Source organism: Sus scrofa, chromosome 6 (genome assembly GCF_000003025.6).
Source record: "Sus scrofa isolate TJ Tabasco breed Duroc chromosome 6, Sscrofa11.1, whole genome shotgun sequence".
Classification (NCBI taxonomy): Eukaryota; Metazoa; Chordata; class Mammalia; order Artiodactyla; family Suidae; genus Sus; species Sus scrofa.
In genome coordinates, this window is record NC_010448.4 from 16,938,658 (window position 1) to 16,957,146 (window position 18,489).

Here is an 18,489-nt window from a genome sequence, read left to right on the forward strand (position 1 = left end):
AGAATGAAGATGCCTCAGAAAACTAAAAACATAACTACCATTTGATCCAGCAATCCCACTCCTGGGCATCTATCCAGAGAAAACCATGACTTGAAAAGACACATGTACTCCAATGTTCATTACAGCACTATTTGCAATAGCCAAGACATAGAAACAACCTAAATGTCCACTGACAGAGGAGTGGATTAAGAAGATGTGGTACATACATACAATGGAATATTACTCAGCCATTAAAAGGAACGAAATACCGGCATTTTTAGCAACATGGATGGACCTAGAAATTATCATGCTAAGTGAAGTCAGTCATACAATTAGACACCAACATCAAATGCTATCACTGACATGTGGAATCTGCAAAAAGAACACAATGAAGTTCTTTGCAGATAGTGACTCACAGACTTTGAAAAACTTATGGTTTCCAAAGGAGACAGTTCAGGGGGTGGGAGGATGTGCTTGGGTTGTGGGGTAGAAATCCTATAAAATTTGATTGTGATGATCATTGTACAACTATAAATGTAATTAATTCACTGAGTTAAAAAAAATAGTATAGTACTGGCATAAAAACAGAAATATCAATCAGTGGAACAGAGAGAAAGCCCAGAATTAAATCCAAGCACCTACAGTCAACATGTCTATGACAAAGGAGACAAGAATATACAATGAAGGAGAGACAGTCCCTTCAATAAATGGTGCTGCATGAGTTCCCATTGTGGCTCAGCAGAAATGAATCTGACTGGTAACCATGAGGACACAGGTTTGAGCCTTGGTCTCATTCAGTGGGTTAAGGATCTGGCATTGCTGTGAGCTGTGGAGTAGGTCACAGACGTGGCTTGGATCCTGTGTGATCTTTAGGGAAATGCAAATCAAAACCACTGTGAGCTACCACCTTACACCAGCCAGAATGGCCATCATCAAAAAGTCTACAGGAGTTCCTGTCGTGGCGCAGTGGTTAATGAATCCGACTAGGAACCATGAGGTTCCGGGTTCGATCCCTGCCCTTGCTCAGTGGGTTAACGATCCGGCGTTGCCGTGAGCTGTGGTGTAGGTTGCAGACGCGGCTCGGATCCCGAGTTGCTGTGGCTCTGGCATAGGCTGGCAGCTACAGCTCCGATTAGACCCCTAGCCTGGGAAACTCCATATGCCGCGGGAGTGGCCCAAGAAATAGCAAAAAAGACAAAAAAAAAAAAAAAAAAAGTCTACAAACAATAAATGCTGGAGAGGGTGTAGAGAAAAGGGAACCCTATTACATTATTGTTGGGAATGTAAATTGGTACAACCACTGTGGAAAAAAGTATGGAGATTCCTCAGAAAATTAAAAGTAGAATTACCATTTGATCCAGCAATTCCACTCCTGGGCATCTATCCAGAGTAAACCATGACTCGAAAAGACACATGTACTCCAGTGTTCATTGCAGCACCATTTGCAATAGCCAAGACATGGAAATAACCTAAATGCCCATTGACAGAGGAGTGGATAAAGATGTGGTACATATACACAACAGAATATTGTTCAACCATTAAAAGGAAAGAAATAAAGGCATTTGCAGCAACATGGATGGACCTAGAAATCATCATGCTAAGTGAAATTCGACAGTGAGACACCAACATCATATGCAATCGAAAAAAAAAAGACACAATGAATTTCTTTGCAGAACAGATACTGACTCACTGATTTTGAAAAACTTACAGTTTCCAAATGAGACAGGTTGAGGGGGTGAGGGATGCGCCCAGGGTTTGAGATGGAAATGCTATAAAATTGGGTTGTGTTGATTGAGGTTGTGTTGATCAGTGTGCAATTATGAATGTACTAAAATTCATTGAGTAATAATAATAAAGAAACACAACAATAACAAAAGACATTTTAGTATTGGCCAAAGAATACAAAGATACATCAATGAAACAGAATAGAGAGACCTAAAATATACCTACATATGGTCAACTCATCTTTGACAAAGATGCATAAGTAATATAACAGAGCAAAGACAATCTCTTCAATAAACAGTCCTGGATCAGCTGGACATCAACATGCAACAGTAGATCAATCTAGATACAGACCTTTTGCCCTTAAGAAAAATAAATTCAAAATGGATTATAAACCTAAATGGAAAATGGAAAACTTAAAGACTCCTAGAAAATAGCAAAGAAGAAAACCTAAATTACCTTAGGTACATTGAAGACTTTCTTTTTAATACACTACCGAGGACACATCTGTCAATGAAATAAAGAATGTGCTGAATAGCAACGACAACAACAACAACAACAACAACAAAAAGACAAAAGAAAAAAAAAAAAGAATGTGCTAGACGCTGGACATCATTAAATTTAAAACTTGTACTCTATGACAGTATCAAGAGACTTTGAAGAGAAACCACAGACCAGAAGAAAACAAAAAATCAAAGCACATTTCATAAAGGATTGCTATCCAAATATTTTGGGGGGACTCTTAAAAAACTCAACCATTAGAAAACAAATGACCTGATTGTAGAAGTGTGCCAAAGATCTTAATAGACACTTCATTAAAGAAGACATACAGATGGCAAATCAGCTTAAGAAAATATGTTCCACATCCTGTGTCATCAAGTAAATGCAAATGACAAACAAGATACTACTACATACCTCTTAGAACAGCCAAAATCCTCCACACTGACAACAACAAATGCTGGCAACGATGTCAACCAAAACCAATTCTTGTATGCTGCTTGTGCCAATACACAGTGGTACCACTTTGGAAGAAGTTTGGTGGTTCCTTACAAAACTAAATACACTCTTTCCATACAATTCAGAAACCGTGCTCCTTAGTATTTGCCCAAAGGAGCTGAAAACTTATATACACACACACCAAAAGCTGCACATAATTTTTATCACAATTTTATTCGTAATTGCCCAAACATGGAAACAACCAAGATGTCCATCAGTAGCTACAAAAAACTGGTAAATTTAGATAAATTATTACTCACCATTTTTAAACAAGTAGTGTCAAGCCATGAAAAGATATGGAGGAAATTTAAATGCATATCACGGTTAAAGAAATTAATCTGAAAATAGTACACACTGGGTTTTTTTGCTTGATTTTTTTTTCTGGTCTTTTTAGAGCCACACCCATGGCATATGCAAGTTCCCAGCCTAGGGATCGAACCTGAGCTGCAGCTGCTGGCCTGTGTCACAGCGACAGCAACATGAGATCTGAGCTGCATCTGCGCCTGACACCACAGCTCACAGCAATGCTAGATCCTTAACCCCAACTGAGACCAAGGATCAAACCTGCCTCCTCATGGATACTAGTCAGGTTCATTACCACTGAGCCACAATGGGAACTCTCTGATTTAAATTTTATTACTCTCTGGAAAAGATAGAATTATGGAGATGATAAAAAGATCAGTAGTTGCCAAGACCGAGGTGAGGGTGGGGGTGGCAGGGAGGAGAGATGATTAGGGAGAGCGCAGAGTTTTTATGACAGTGGAATACTCTGTATGGTATTCTAACAATGAATATAGGTCCTTATACTTATGTCCAAACTCACAGAATATACAACGCCAAGAGTGGATCTTAAGGTCAGCTATGGCCTTTGCATGATTATCTTATGTCAATGTAGGTTTGTCTTTGGTTAAAAAGAGTAAAATAAAAGCCAAAACCATTGTAGTGAGTGATGTTCCTAAAGGGCTTAGCTACGTATGTGTGGGGCGTGGGATAAATACCATCTCGGTACCTTTTTTTATTATGCACATAAAACTTTAAAAAAAATAAGTGTGTAAAAAATTGTTCACAAGTGTCCAAGAAATATGTGTAGTGTTCACAACAAAAATAAAAACACATTTTAACTAATGGGAAATTGTTGAATAAATTATGATATATCCATAAAAAGGAAAACCACACACTAATTAAAAACTACTTAAGGTAGAACTCTTTACAGTTACATGGAAAGATACTCACAGCACATTTTTAAGTGAGAAACTTAAGTTACATAATTACATATATACTACAGTAGGCAGCCTACAGATAATTACAGAATTACATGTATACTACAGATGGTGCTCCAAAATCACCATATTCACACCTTTGTGTAATCCTCTCCTCTTGAATGTGGGCTGAACTTGCAATTAACTTCTAATAAATAGAATGTAGGCAATGTCATGGGCTATCACTTCTGAGATTAGGTTGCAGAGAGACACAAGTTTCCCCTTGCTTAATGTAATGAAAGCCAGCTTCCATACCATGAGCTGCCCTATGGAGAGATTCCTGCGGCAAGAAACTGAGGGAGGTCTCCAACCAACTCCCAACCTCAGGTCAGAAGCCTGGGGTTATATAGCATTCTTTCCTCTCCTTCACCAACCACATCCAGTCACCTGTGTACATCTTGAGTCTGACAGATTTTCTCTACATTTATTGCTCCTGCCTTGATCCAACCACCATCATTGCTCTCCTAGACCACTGCAGTAGTTCTCTTACTGGTCTCCCTGCTCCCACATTTGCTCGCCTGTAAATCATTCTTCACACAGGCCAGTATGGTTTCTTTCCTTTACTTTTTATTTGGAAATCCAGACTCACAGAAAAGTTCTGACAATAATGTATTGTCAACATCTTGTTACCAGAGCCGTTGCCCCAGAATCATGTTCCTGCCCCTCCCTTGAATGGAAAGCAATTCCTCTTACCTAAGTTTCAGGAGGAAGCTGCAAAGAAAAACAACAACTGGCTAAAACAAACGAGGCTTAGGATGGTCAACATTTGATTTCCAATAGACCTTAAGCCTGATTATACTCACTGTAATATACTAGCATGCTAAATGACACATCCTCCAGCCCCTAGACTGCTGACAGTTACCATGACAACAACCAGAAGAGCCCATACAAGGACTGCAAAAGGCGTGTTGCCTCAGTTCTGTGTCCAAGCCACACCCCTGTTCTTGAGAAAGTCAAGAATATTCTTCAAACTCTTTCCAATTCCCTCTCTTTTTCATTGACCCTCTTATATACATATATACATGTTGTCTTATACATATGGTATCAGGTTGAGAAGTTGATTTGCAAACTTAAGTTCCTGCTTCTCCATCCTTTGGCCATGGACTAAACCTTTTGTTGTTTCCGTCTCAGCACTGGTTTTGTTATTGGCTGTCTAAATCCAAGCGGAGAGAAGAACCTCCCTGCTCGAGGTCCCCAGACATGGGTCCAAGTGACCAATTCAGTAACAATCTCACCATTTTACCCCTCAATACTTCCAGGTGTATTTCCTAAATCAAGAACTTTCTCTTCCATAGAGTCCACTTACCAAAAAAAAAAAAAATCAGCAAGTTAACACTGATACAAATTTATTATCTAATCTATAAATCTTCATCAATTGTCAACAATTTTCCCAATAACAAAGTCATCCCTTTTAAAGAGTAATTAAAACTATCACTCCCCTGCTATAAATACTCCAATGGCTGTCTACTGTATTGTAATAATAGGCAAATATTTTCCTCTAGCCACTAAGATGCTGCATGTTCAGAATCCTGCTTATTTCTCTACCATCTCCTTATACTCCCCCAACTCCTCACTTTAATCAAACTCTACAGATCTGCCTTCTGTTCCCCTCATTTCTATCCCAGAGCCTTTGCTCTGCCACCCTGGAATGGTCTCCCCACACATCTTCACGGGTGACCCCTCATCACTCAGGCCACGCATCCTTTTCTCTATTTTATGTTGCTTTCCCCTTGTGTGATTTTTAGGAAGGGAGGTAGGCGTATGGAATTCCAGTCTGTTACCATGTTCCTACAAGAACTCTAACAGATTCAATTCTTGGTAATTTTGTGTATATTTTGTTGTATTCCATTCGTTTATAAATCATTAATCCGTGCATGGCACATACAGGTTATTCAAATTAGATGAAACTCCTGTTCTTACGTTTCTCAATAGCAATGTACACTACCTTATTATTGTTCTTGAATATTCACCACAAAGTTGGTGTCATTAAGGCAGCAATGATTTCTTTCTTCAACATGTTACCAGTGTAAAAGAATAGGCATGATAATTCAAATGCAAGCTGACCTACGAGCAATTCAATGATGAAGTTCTTTTGATTACAAGAAGTCATCAAGGACATAAACGAATTACTTCATTTCGATAACCATGTATAATCAATGTGAATGTGTAAGGCATTTGTATAAGGGGTGCCCTGAACACTGCTCACAACTGTCGCAGCTGCCTAGGCCATCATGTGCATTCTAAAAATGACATGATAGGAAGCAGAAAATCACTGCTATTATTTTGGGCTTCGTGTCATTCCTCTATAGTGCCATCCTGTGTTGCCCCTATTTCAGGTAGCAATCGCTCTCCTTCCCACCGTCAGTGGCAAGGATTCCATGTTTGCATAAAACATCAACATCCCACATTATGCGGGGTAATGGGACTCCATCACTGAAATATCATTACACCGAAGGACTGTCATGTTCAGATTCTCCCTCACTATTCATAGCTGAGAGAAACACCATCTTTAAGACCTTGCCTGAAGTTTTCAGCTAAAACTCACTTGATTTCAAGGTGACAGAGTATGTTCTTAAGAGCTGTTACCACCTCGGATAATTATAAAGCTACAGAAAGGCTGTGAGCAGGAACAAAAGAAGATTAACACCTCTGCATGTCATGCAGCATAACTGAGGCGGGGCGGCCAGTGACCCAGAACTAAGAACACTGCTGCAACAGCTGCCAATTGAGAAGAAAATTGAAATAAGGTACAAGTGAGGAAACCTTTATCAACAATTAAAAACAAAGAGCTTCCTTCATCTTTTGGAAAGCTATAGACATTTGTGGCTAAGAACAGAGGATTTTGAATAACGTCAAGGTCACAACTGCAAACAGTGAGTTGGTTGGCAATATTAAAAGGCACCAAGAACAAAATAAAAGTAAAGAAAAATATTGTTTCAATGCAAAACACAGGGAACTGGGAAACAGGATGTCACATTTGGCCTTGGCAAACCCAACAGGAAAGGAGAAACTGATTACCAAAGCTCTGGGGCTGTGTGCCCTGTTATTTGCTGTTGTTGCCTGAAGATTTTGGCTAGTTGACCTCAGTACTACTTTTTCACATCCCTTCAATTCAACAAATATATTCCAAACCAGTGACCTCTAAATCCTAATCCACTGGGAATGGGGAAAAAAAAAAAAAAAAAAAAAAAGATGCTCAAGCTTTTTATAGCTTTTTAATCTCTAAGATCTCATGTATGTTATAAAATGTCTGTTTTCTACTAGAAGAACGGTACATGTCAGTTACCAACTATATCAACAAGCCTGTAAGGGTAAGTCATCAAAAATTATTTGCTGAATAAGAGTACGTGATCAAAAATATAGATTCTGATTCGGTAGGTCTACAGTGGGGTCCGAGTGACCCTGGGTGGATCCCTTTTACATATATTCATTCCTTTTCATCCTTACAACAAATGTGCCACTAGGTCAGACAATATTCCAAGGCAGACACTGTAACTCTTCTCCCCTGTATAGACGAGAAACCTAAGGCATAGAAAGGTTAGGACACTCTCCAAGTTCATGCAACGAATGAGTGGGGGCAGCAGAATTCAAATCCAGGCAGGGTCAGCAAAGCCAGCGTTCTCAAGCACTATATAACCCAGTCTCAAGAACTTAGGATACTCTGACCCCAGATAGTTAAGCAAGCAAGATTAGAGAATTGACAATCCCAGGTCGAAGAAATAGATAGGCACCCAGTGGGCAGTTCCACCAGCCCAGATAATTCCCAACACAAAGTTTTCTCACTCGCTCCGGGAACATACACTCCCACACACATCCCACACGTGTTAGTCACATGGGATTGGTTTTGCGAACGGGGACAAACCTAGAAAGACAAAGATAGGAAATAAGACACCAACATTGCTTCAATAAAGTATCACCCAACCAGAGCCACTCACTGTCTTTTTTTAATAGAAGCCTTTCCCCGTATGGAACTAATTATCGCCATCTGCCGTTCCATACTTCCATTTCCTCTGTAACAGCTCATTCTTCAAAAACTCAGTAGCTTCCTCCCTTTACATTTGTAAATGCTGTTGACTATGGATAAAATCCATGTTTACTTTCTAGTCAAAACCTCATAGGAAAGCTTGTTTTAATCATCCACAGATGTCTCGTTCAGTTCTGCTTAGCTTGGCACACAACTTCAGAGGGAAAGAGAAGAAAAATCTTTATTTTATATTTCAATTGTAGATTGTTACAGACTAAATAAAACGCCAAATTGTTATTGGAAACAACACAGCCACTGTAAGAACGATAGTCGACGTCTCATTTTTACAATTATAATTTTTTCTGGCATTTGTTTAACTCAAGATGGTTTCCATATTTTACAAAGGGCTTTTTTCCCCCTCTCTGAACCTGCCCTGAAGCCATCGAGCTTTGTAATTCGTTTTTAATACGGTCTTATACATTTGAGAAATAGTGAGATTGTGGCATGATATATAGTGATTAGGCTTTTAAATAATACTTTCCGTCCTGTTGGTATCATGTTTTGATACATGTTTTCCTTTTCAATTCTTTTCAAAACACCTTTTAATCCCAAAGGCCACTCCATACACCTCTAATACCTCTATGGGTCCATTTTCCCTCGTTTCCATTTTTTATTTCTTAACTGAAGAACAATTATTTATACATAAATATACACTATAAATTATATTTGCACTTCAGTTATTAAATATAAGGGGGAAAGCAGCTTTTCTGGTGAAAAGGGTCTCTTATGCATTTGTGGTTGATTCTCTACTGATCTTGAATAACTTTGACATGAGTGCTTAATAAGTATACCCTTTCTTTCTGATCCCACACCTCCAACCAACCCAAAGCTCACCTGATTTATTGATATCCTGGAATTTTCTAACGAGGTGCTTGTTTCTTTTCACCCCACCAATGCCAAGACTCCAACTACACTCCCCAAGACCTAAGTCCAACATTTATCTCTTCCTAAATCCAGCCTATCACATCACTCCTCCAGAAGCATTTCACTTCTAGTTACATAGCAGAGTTCATTTTGACCTTTTTATCTCATTCCAGTGTGTTAAAATAGCATAAAAATTAACTTGTTTTGGTCTTTTGATTCAGTACACATGCTTCTAGATGGAGCTTCTCAAATCCCTAAAAGGATCCTCTATGTAGATTTTTTTTTTTTTAATCTCTTCACTGTTGGCCCCAGAACGAGAGTAACTGGCTTGATTAGAGAGCCAGTTATGGCTCCCTGTAATCCTTCCAATACACATGCCGATACCCAGTAATGACTTTGGTTTGATGGTGGTTATTTTGCTTTGTCAAAATTCTATCCTATTGTTCTGTCTATGCAGAATATACAAGTCAAAGAAGTTGTGCATTTCTGGAGTGAAGAATGAATAGATGAGAGGAAATGGTTGAGAATTTGGGTCTGAAAGAAGTCACTAAATCAAATAAAATCTTTTAAATCAAAGTAGCAAAAGAAGCAGTTTTCTTTACATCAACTTATTTTCCTGTGTCAAAGTGACAACTCCTCATAGCAGAGTTTTAAATTTTATGTTCATAGTTTACTTTCTCAGATTATATGACCTGAAAACTATATACATATATGACCCAGAAATGATAATGGACAAATCTAGTAACAATAAACAAATCTACTAAGCAAATATGGTACTTGACTGTACTTTGTTGATGCCAAGGTCATGCATTTAGAATAAGTAAGACTCTCTGCCTTAATTCAAGCTAAGAGTGCTTACGAGTAACTTGAGTTTTTAAAATTGTTATTGCACACACCATTCACTTCAGAAAAGGCAGCAAGATTTAGTCATCTTTTGATATCCAGACACTCTAATCAAGATAACTGGAATCCTATGAGGCAAAAAACAAATTATGATTTTCCCCACAAAAACCAACAAAACTTCATAAATTAACCCAAGAGTTCTTCCTGGTCTAGACTTCTGCCACCATTTACATGGTCATGACAGTAAAATCCTGTCCTCTGATTATGTGTCCCCTTTTAAGCAATAAGAGAACTTAAGTACTTCAGCCTAATTTCTCTATGTGTATAACATATTGGGGGATCCTTTTAAGGAATGTAAAATATAACCTATTTGCTCTGAAAATGAAAATATAGTGGTCAAATTTCTGAGGAGATTGCAATTAAAATGAAAAGCCGAGGAGACAATCAGAATATATAAACCTATAGAAAGAGGCATTTTATTTTGTACCATAGTTAAAAGTTATTATACTTTTAAAATTTAAATGTAAGGTTTTAAACATTTCAAACAAAATCATGTCTAGAAAATATCAAGAAAGTTCCACCCACTTCCACCCAAGTGAGATGGTGATTAGTTTCTTAATCTGAAATCTATCTGTAATATCCTATTTCCCTAAAGTCTAATGTTATTAATTGTAAAGCATTTTATTTACTGAGAAAAAACCATGCCACTTTAGTTTCAATAGTCCATCAATGGTAAAACACATTCCCATCTCAGTGATACAAAATGTGGGACAAGTGTTGATCTTACACTTGGAGAAATACAAAAAATCCTTTCCACATATTCACATAGAAACAAAATCCTAGTTCTGGAACACAATAGAATACTTGATTTTGAGGGGATGAAGAATGTATAATAAATACTTTAAAGAAAGAAAAAGACACCTCACAGCTAGCATGGAAAGTTACCTTGACTGTACAGGTTCACAAATCTGAATTTTCCAATACATGTTTTCCACTGTGGCCCTACACACCTATGTATTCTCCCCTTAGTATTCATTACCAAAGTGAAAAGCTTTTATGCTACAAAAAAAAAAAAAAAAAAAAAAAAAAAAAAAAAAACTTTAGAAAAAGGCAAAAAAAAAAAAAAAACCATGGCAGGGGCGGGGGGACCTGATAAAGATCTCTCCATTTTTGCCCTGCTACAACGTAAGCACTGTAAAAAAGTAACATAAAATAAATTTTAACTCCTCCTTTCCTCTCGTTTTGTTCCTTACATCCATATGGTCCCTTCCCACCATGTAGTTGCCCTCATACTTGCCGCTACAGGCCCCCTCAGCCCCTGCATTGCTCACCCAGCTTCTAGAACTTTTGCTTAACTTGCAATAAGAGACATTCAGCCTCAATCCTCCCATTTAATTCCTCCGAAGCAGAGAGGAGGGGGGAAAAGACAGAGGTGTTAGAGTTCCAAGGTCCTAGGACTTGGGATTCAGAATCAGCTTCAAGGAAGATCAAGGTTAGTACTATTAATATTATTTCAACTATTTCAACCATCCTACTGTTAGGAGAAAAGGAGAGTTATGTTTCCCCTTTGAGCATTTTAGTGCTTTCTAGTAGATCCCAAAATTCTGTTTTAATTAGCATGATAATACATATGCACACAGATTAAAGGAGGAACACAAACCCTGTTGTCCCCAGAATCCAGGCCAAGATCCACTGATCTGCAACAATGCAGGGAGGGGCACAAGCAGAAACCCTTTGTCTCTGGAATTATTCTGCACTGATACCCATCTGTCAGCTTCTGCTAGAAGAGAGCCAAATTCTCTCTACCTAACATCAACCACAGACACAAGGCAGAGTCGGGCTGTCAAGGGGACAAGAGGCAGGAATACTGAGAAAACCTTAACTCCAAAGTCCAGGCTCAGAGGGGCTGGACCAACCCAATCAAGAACTCCCTGTGCCCACCCAAAGCCCAGTACCAATTCATGCAACATGAACTGAGACACACTGCTCTCTTGGGCAGACAGGGTAGAATGATAACTTTGAAAAAAATGTCCAGCACCCCTTTGCCACACTAAGCACAAGGTAACGGCAGCCACCACTGGAGTAATCTGAAGCCTGTGGTGAACTGAAGATAATAAAAGCAATGACAAAACCCAAATCTAGCTCAACTCCTCAATAGACTGCTTCAACCCCCACACTAATGGCATGAAACAAGAGAAGGCATGCCCACCACCAAGCAGAAATACTATTTAACCCTGTCGCTTCAATTCTTCTACACATTATGTCCAGCTTTCAATAAAAAGTAAAAGACATACACAAAAGCAAGATAAGGCAACCAGTGTCAAATGACCAAACAAGCAACAGGAGCCAACACAGAGATGGCTTAGATGTTGGAACTTACACACAGGGACTTTAAGTATTAGTATATTAAAGGATCCAGAGGAAGAATTGGGCAACACATAAGAACCAACAGGAAGTATCAGTGGTGATGCAGAATACAAAAAAAAAAAGACTCCAATGGAAATGCTGTTTTTAAGTAAAAAACAAAAAAAAACACGTAATATTAGAAATGAAGAATTCCTTTGATGAGCTTATTAGCAGATAGGACACCATGAATCTAAAGCTGGATTAATAGGGAGTTTCTGTTGTGACTCAGTGGGTTAAGAATCCAACTAGTATCCACAAGGATGCAGGTTCAATCCCCGGCCTCACTCAGTGGGTTAAGAATCCCGTGTTGCCCTGAGCTGTGGCATAGGTTGCCGATGCAGCTCAGATCTGGCGTTGTTGAGGCTGTGGCATAGCCCAGCAGCTATAAGCTCCGATTCAACCCCTAGCCTGGGAACGTCCATATGTCACAGGTGTAGCCCTAAAAACAAAACAAAACAAAAATAGATTAATACAAGTATCCAAACCGAAACAAAGAAAGGGAGAAAAATAATGAAAGTTTTAAATGGAAAAAACATAGCTGTAGAGTAATATCCAAAGGCCTAATGTATATGTAACTCAAATCCAAGACAGAAAATAGAGAAACAATTATTTCAAGAAATACTGGTCAAGAATTTTCCAAAATTCATTTTAAAAAACCCACAGATCCAAGAATCCCAAAGAACCTCAAGGAGGTTTTTTTTTTTTTTTAAGGAAAAACAACCTACCAAAAAACACCTAGATACATCATAGTCCAACTGTTGGAAAAATACTGAAGACAAGTGGAGAAAAAAGTGATTATATTTAGAGCAAGAAAATCAAATAAAAATCTCAAGTAACATCACATATATAATTTAGTAACATAAAAATAAATTGTGACACTTGGCTTCTTTTAGTGCAATCATGTTTCCTCAGAATTTTCTCTGTTCTGACTTTAGAAGTTAAGGAAAGAGGCTACTCATTCTTTTATTAATAATACCTCTGCATAGTGCTAAACAAAGTGGGTATTCGGTAAGATTTCAGAGTAAATTTGGTTTTACATTTTTTTTTTTTTTTGCATGGTATCAGTGAGCTTTTCTTACAGTACATAGTCTTAAAATAAAACAGTGTTTTTCTCTACTTAAAAGAGACACATGCACCTGCATGTTCATGGCAGCACTATTCACAATAGCCAAGACATGGAAACAATCCAAATGTCCATTGACAGATGATTGGATTAGGAAGATGTGGTATATATACAACAATGGAATACTAGTCAGCCATTAAAAAGAATAAAATAATGCCATTTGCAGCAACATGAATGGAACTAGAGACTCTCAGACTGAGTGAAATGAGTCAGAAAGACAAAGACAAGTACCATATGATATCACTTATAACTGGAATCTAATATACAACACAAATGAACCTTTCCACAGAAAAGAAACTCATGGACTTGGAGAATAGACTTGTGGCCGCCCAGGGGGAGAAGGAAGAAGTGGGAGGGATCGGGAACTTGGGGTTATTGGATACAACTTGGAATGGATTTGCCAGGAGCTTCAAGAACTATGTCTAGATACCTACATTGCAACAGATGTATGCATGTAAGAGTAACTTGGTCCCCACACTGTACAGTGGAAAAAAATTAAAATAAAACAAGAAAAAAAATAAAATAATAATTAAAAAATAAAAGTTAATTTTACGATATATTTTACCTTATATTCCCTACCTTTTATTTTTCTGAAATTAAAGATGAGATAACGTTTGTGGAGCTGGTTCTACATTTACCAAATTGAGGTCAAGGATCCTCTTCACTTTTTGCTATTTCCCAACACCTACATATTCAATTTTAGATGCTATTATTGTCTTATCTATCATTTCCTAGGTGCACTTTATACTCTACAGATCATTACAAATAAGGTCTATAACATCTGTGTTTTATGTCCAAACAAAACAGATACATAACAGTGCTTGGTTACTCACATTACTATGATTAAAATACCCAGGAAGATGGAGTTCCCACTGTGGCTCAGTGGTTAACGACTCTGACTAGGAACCAGGCGGCTTTGACCTCTGGCCTCGTTCAGTGGGTTAAGGATCCAGTGTTGCCATGAGCTGTGGGGTAGATCACAGACGTGGCTCAGATCCCGCATTGCTGTGGCTATGGTGTAGGCCAGTAGCTACAAGTCTGATTAGACCCCTAGCCTGGGAACCTCCATATGCTGCAAGAGCGGCCCAAGGAAAGACAAAAAGACAAAGACCAAAAAAAAAAAAAAGAAAGAAAGAAAAGAAAAAATAGCCAGGAAGGTCCAGCACTTTTCTGGATACTTTTAGGTCCCAAGCACAAGAAGAGTGACCCTCAAGTCAGCAAATGTGGAGTCCTCTGTTGAACCTTACCCTGACCTTCATTTTCTCTCTCATCTCAGCTGCCTGTTCCCTGTTGTCCTCAGTTTCACCTTTCTGGCCTCCCAGCTGTCTCAGCAGATGGTCAGTTTTGAGGTTTCCCCATCCACTTTCTCTACTTCCTCCATCACTTTATTCTACAGTCCATGGCCTATTTTCTTGCAAGCCCTGTATTTGTTCATGAAGCCTTATTAGAACTTCCTTCACAAACTGCACACCAGGTCCTAATTCCAGCCCCAGGAGTCAGACCCGGGACAAGGAGGACTCCTAAAAGGTCTGAAAACAAACAAATCTCTACATAAATCCAAATTAAAGTGATGATTCCAGCTATATAAGTCATTCTTTTACTAGGATTATGTTTAAGGGAAAAGCAGCAATTTTTCACAAGTTATCAAATGAACATAATTCCACAATTACTGGTTTATCAGGGTGGGTTTAGATAAATGGAATACTGAGCCTACCACCCTCCCGTATAAGTAGACTATTTCACAAAAACGTGTACCACTCTAAAGACTATGATATGCCAGTGTACTCTCAAAAGTAAGTGTTCCTAAAAAAAAAAACTCCAAGGATCTCAACTTAGAAGATGAGCAACACTCAAGTGTGCATCTACTTCTTTGACCCATCCAAGGTATCACAATGGATTCTCATTACTGGTGATAGTTCTATTCTATTAAGTTTCTGGACACCTTGAATAAGCAAACGCTCAACAACTACCCTACCCTTAGGGGAAATACTGAGTTGGGTTCTTGTGAGCTTCTAGTCCTATGTTCAACAACCCATCAATTCATAACATTGTTTTACGTTTATAAACACATTAATACACTTTTGTCACGAACACTGAACTCATGACCAACCAAACAGTAACTTACACATCAAGAAGTTTATCTAAAATGTGTTCTCCCCGTATGATACATCACATCCTTCTTGTGTGTACCAAACACTTCATAACACGTGACATTATACTTTGGAGACATTTTAAACAGTAAGATCAGCAAAAGGCACAAAAGTGTGGGAAATGTGACACCAAACAGGCCACCAAAAAACCCGTAACTTAGTTACAGTATGAGCTCTGGGAGGCAGAAGGTCACCACCTTCTCTGACCTCCGCTGAGAACATGCATGTAGCATGTCTCAAATCTGTCACCCATCATGTCCACAGATACGGCAAAGGCACTGTGAGTATTCATCTTGGGGTTCCAAATAAATTTTACCAAGCAGGCAAGTTGACTTAAGCCATGAAAAACAAGGATCAGCTGCTTCTCTACCTCAAATGTCTTTCTCAATGGCTCCATCTGGTGTCTGTCTTGAACCCCATCTCACCTCTTGATTCATTTGGTACTTATTCATCAATCTCACCTCTTTCAATGCGTATCTTCATCGTTTCCAGTCATTGCTTGGTTCCAGGCTCTCACCCCAACAATGTATTCACATGGAAGTGCCTGGGGAAGGCACATCCTGGTTCATACATAGGCACTGCCACGGACACCATCTCCATACAGCGCTTGATTTCTGCCGATTCAACCACATCCATACAACACCTCAAGTCACAGCTCATCATCACTTTCTTCCTCAATCTACTGGTATTTTCAAAATATGAAACCTCTCACTGGGAAAGCTTCAAGAATGGGTATCTGAAAAAAGAATGATTATCTGGACTATTTGGGTCATTACTTGGATCATTTATAAATTTCATAAACCTTCGATAATTATCCTAACTCTACTTCCTTTTGCTAAAAGCAGCTTACTCAAGTATTGCCGATCCCTTGTTTATAGTGAAGTGCTAAGTCTGTGAGCTTCTGCTTTCCTTTGGGCATACTGAGGCTGTCCATAAAAACAGATATATAGACGTATGATTATTCACTAATGAGCTAATTTATTTTATTGACTCTTTGATTTAGTTACCTCCGTAACAGAGATAGAGGAGATCAAGAAAACTAAAGCACTGAAGCCCTGACATCTTGAGCTGTATTAACTGAAGTGCCCTGAAAAGTCCACAGAATAGATTATCACATGTTTTCAGTTTGTAAGGAATCCTCAAGTTTTTCACCTCTAAATTATGAGCACCATCAGAGTCGGGATCTGGCTTTGTTCACCACTGTGAGCCCCAAACATCAATACTTTGCTTAGCACATAGATGACATAGAAAAAATATATGCGTTTATTTCTCATCAATAAAATTTATATACAAAACATGTGGACAAATCTCAAAAACATGTTCAAAGAATCCTCACACACACACACAAAAGACACATTCCAGATGATTCCATTCATATGAGGATCCAGAATAGGTGAGACTAATTTATAGTGGAAACAGCAGTTCTCTGGTCAGGGGGAGGAAAGGAATGTGGGTTAGAGATCGCCTGAGATGGGCTACTTTTAACAAGCTTCTACCTCAGGTTCTCTGATGTGTGACCAGATTTGGCAATGACAGATCTGGACTGTATGTAACTGCTCCAATCATTACAAAGTCTTCTTTGGGAATGGCTCACTTCATTTTTGCTAAGTTCTATTCAACTATTTTTTTTTTCCTTCCAGTCAACTACAATCTACCTCGCTGATCTGTTCTTCTTTTTGGAACCATAAACTAAAACCCTCTCCATTATAATTATAGCTTTCATTATTACTGCTTATTACACTATCTTATCTTGGGCAGCATGTTCTGTACTACGTTTCATGTGCATTATCTCCTAGCACACACCTTTTAAATTTCTTACCCACCCCCTGCCATCTTCCTTCCTTTCTTTATACCAAGCAGTCCTGGTAGCTTCAACTTTCAGGAAGTTAGGACATGATGTCTCATCTCCTCACCATCTTTTTCAGAAAGTGGTCAGAAAGTGAACGAGTAGGAATGAGTTTTTCAGGTCTTTTTCTGAAAATAGGTATTGACAGGTGTGGACACTAAACTACCTAAAAAGAAGAGCCTGGAACCAAGTAGACAACAACCTTCCCCTACTTCACAGTTCTGCCCCTCACCAGTTCTACTTAAAGGGAGAAGGTGTTTTCCTCTCTTCAGCCAAGTAAGAGATTTCAAGTGATCTGAAAACGACAGCTTATTAATCCTTTCAGCTGTCATATTCCATGATCTAAAAAAACTGTCTAATGTCAGTGTCCAATAATGTCACCTCATTGTTTAATTTTCCTTTTTTGAATAAGTTCAAACACTGTTGCTAAATGCCCAAGTTTCAACAAGCTGGATTAAAGTATTTTTAGCTAAGATTTGGGCAATGAAATCACCAACTTATCTCTTTTTTCTGTAGCCCACTTAAAGTTTCTCAATTTTTAAATTTCCACATGAGTTGTCATTGTACTCTGCCGTGAATCAGATGAACAGTTTAACTATTCTGATGCCATTAGTCTAACCTTCACAAATGTTGGTATTCTTGGCTAGGATACCTTTTTTTACGAATTGATGTTCTTGTTCATGTATCCGTAGCATGTTTTGTTAATATATTCCTATGTTTCTTCAACTGCTAATTTCAAAATTGGAGTTTTCAACTGCCAACTGATTCAGCCACAATTCCCAAGATATTTAACCATTGTTAGGTGTAACTTGGCTTTTTTTTTTTTCTTTTTCTTTTTCTTTTTTTTTTTAAGGGCTGCACCCACAGCATATGGAGGTTCCCAGCCTAGGGATCCAATGAAAGCTACAGCTTTTGGCCTATGCCACAGCCACAGCCACCATCAGATCCACGCTTGGCTGAAAAAAAAAAAAAAAAAAAAAACATCATACATGTTTGGTGTAGCGTATGTGACCTACACCACAGCTCACGGCAACGCCAGATCCTTAACCCACTGAGCAAGGCCACAGATCGAACCTGCAACCTCATAGTTCCGAGTCAGATTCATTAACCACTGCGCCACCACGGGAACTCCAGATGTAACTTTGAAACTGCCGTTTCGGGTAGCCAAAATGGTTCAGTCTAATACTAACTTTATTTGAAATTTAAAAAATAAAGCAGAAGTACTGTTCATTAGCATTTTACTTCTTCTGCCTCTCCCTGGAAAGGTTCTCCTTTCC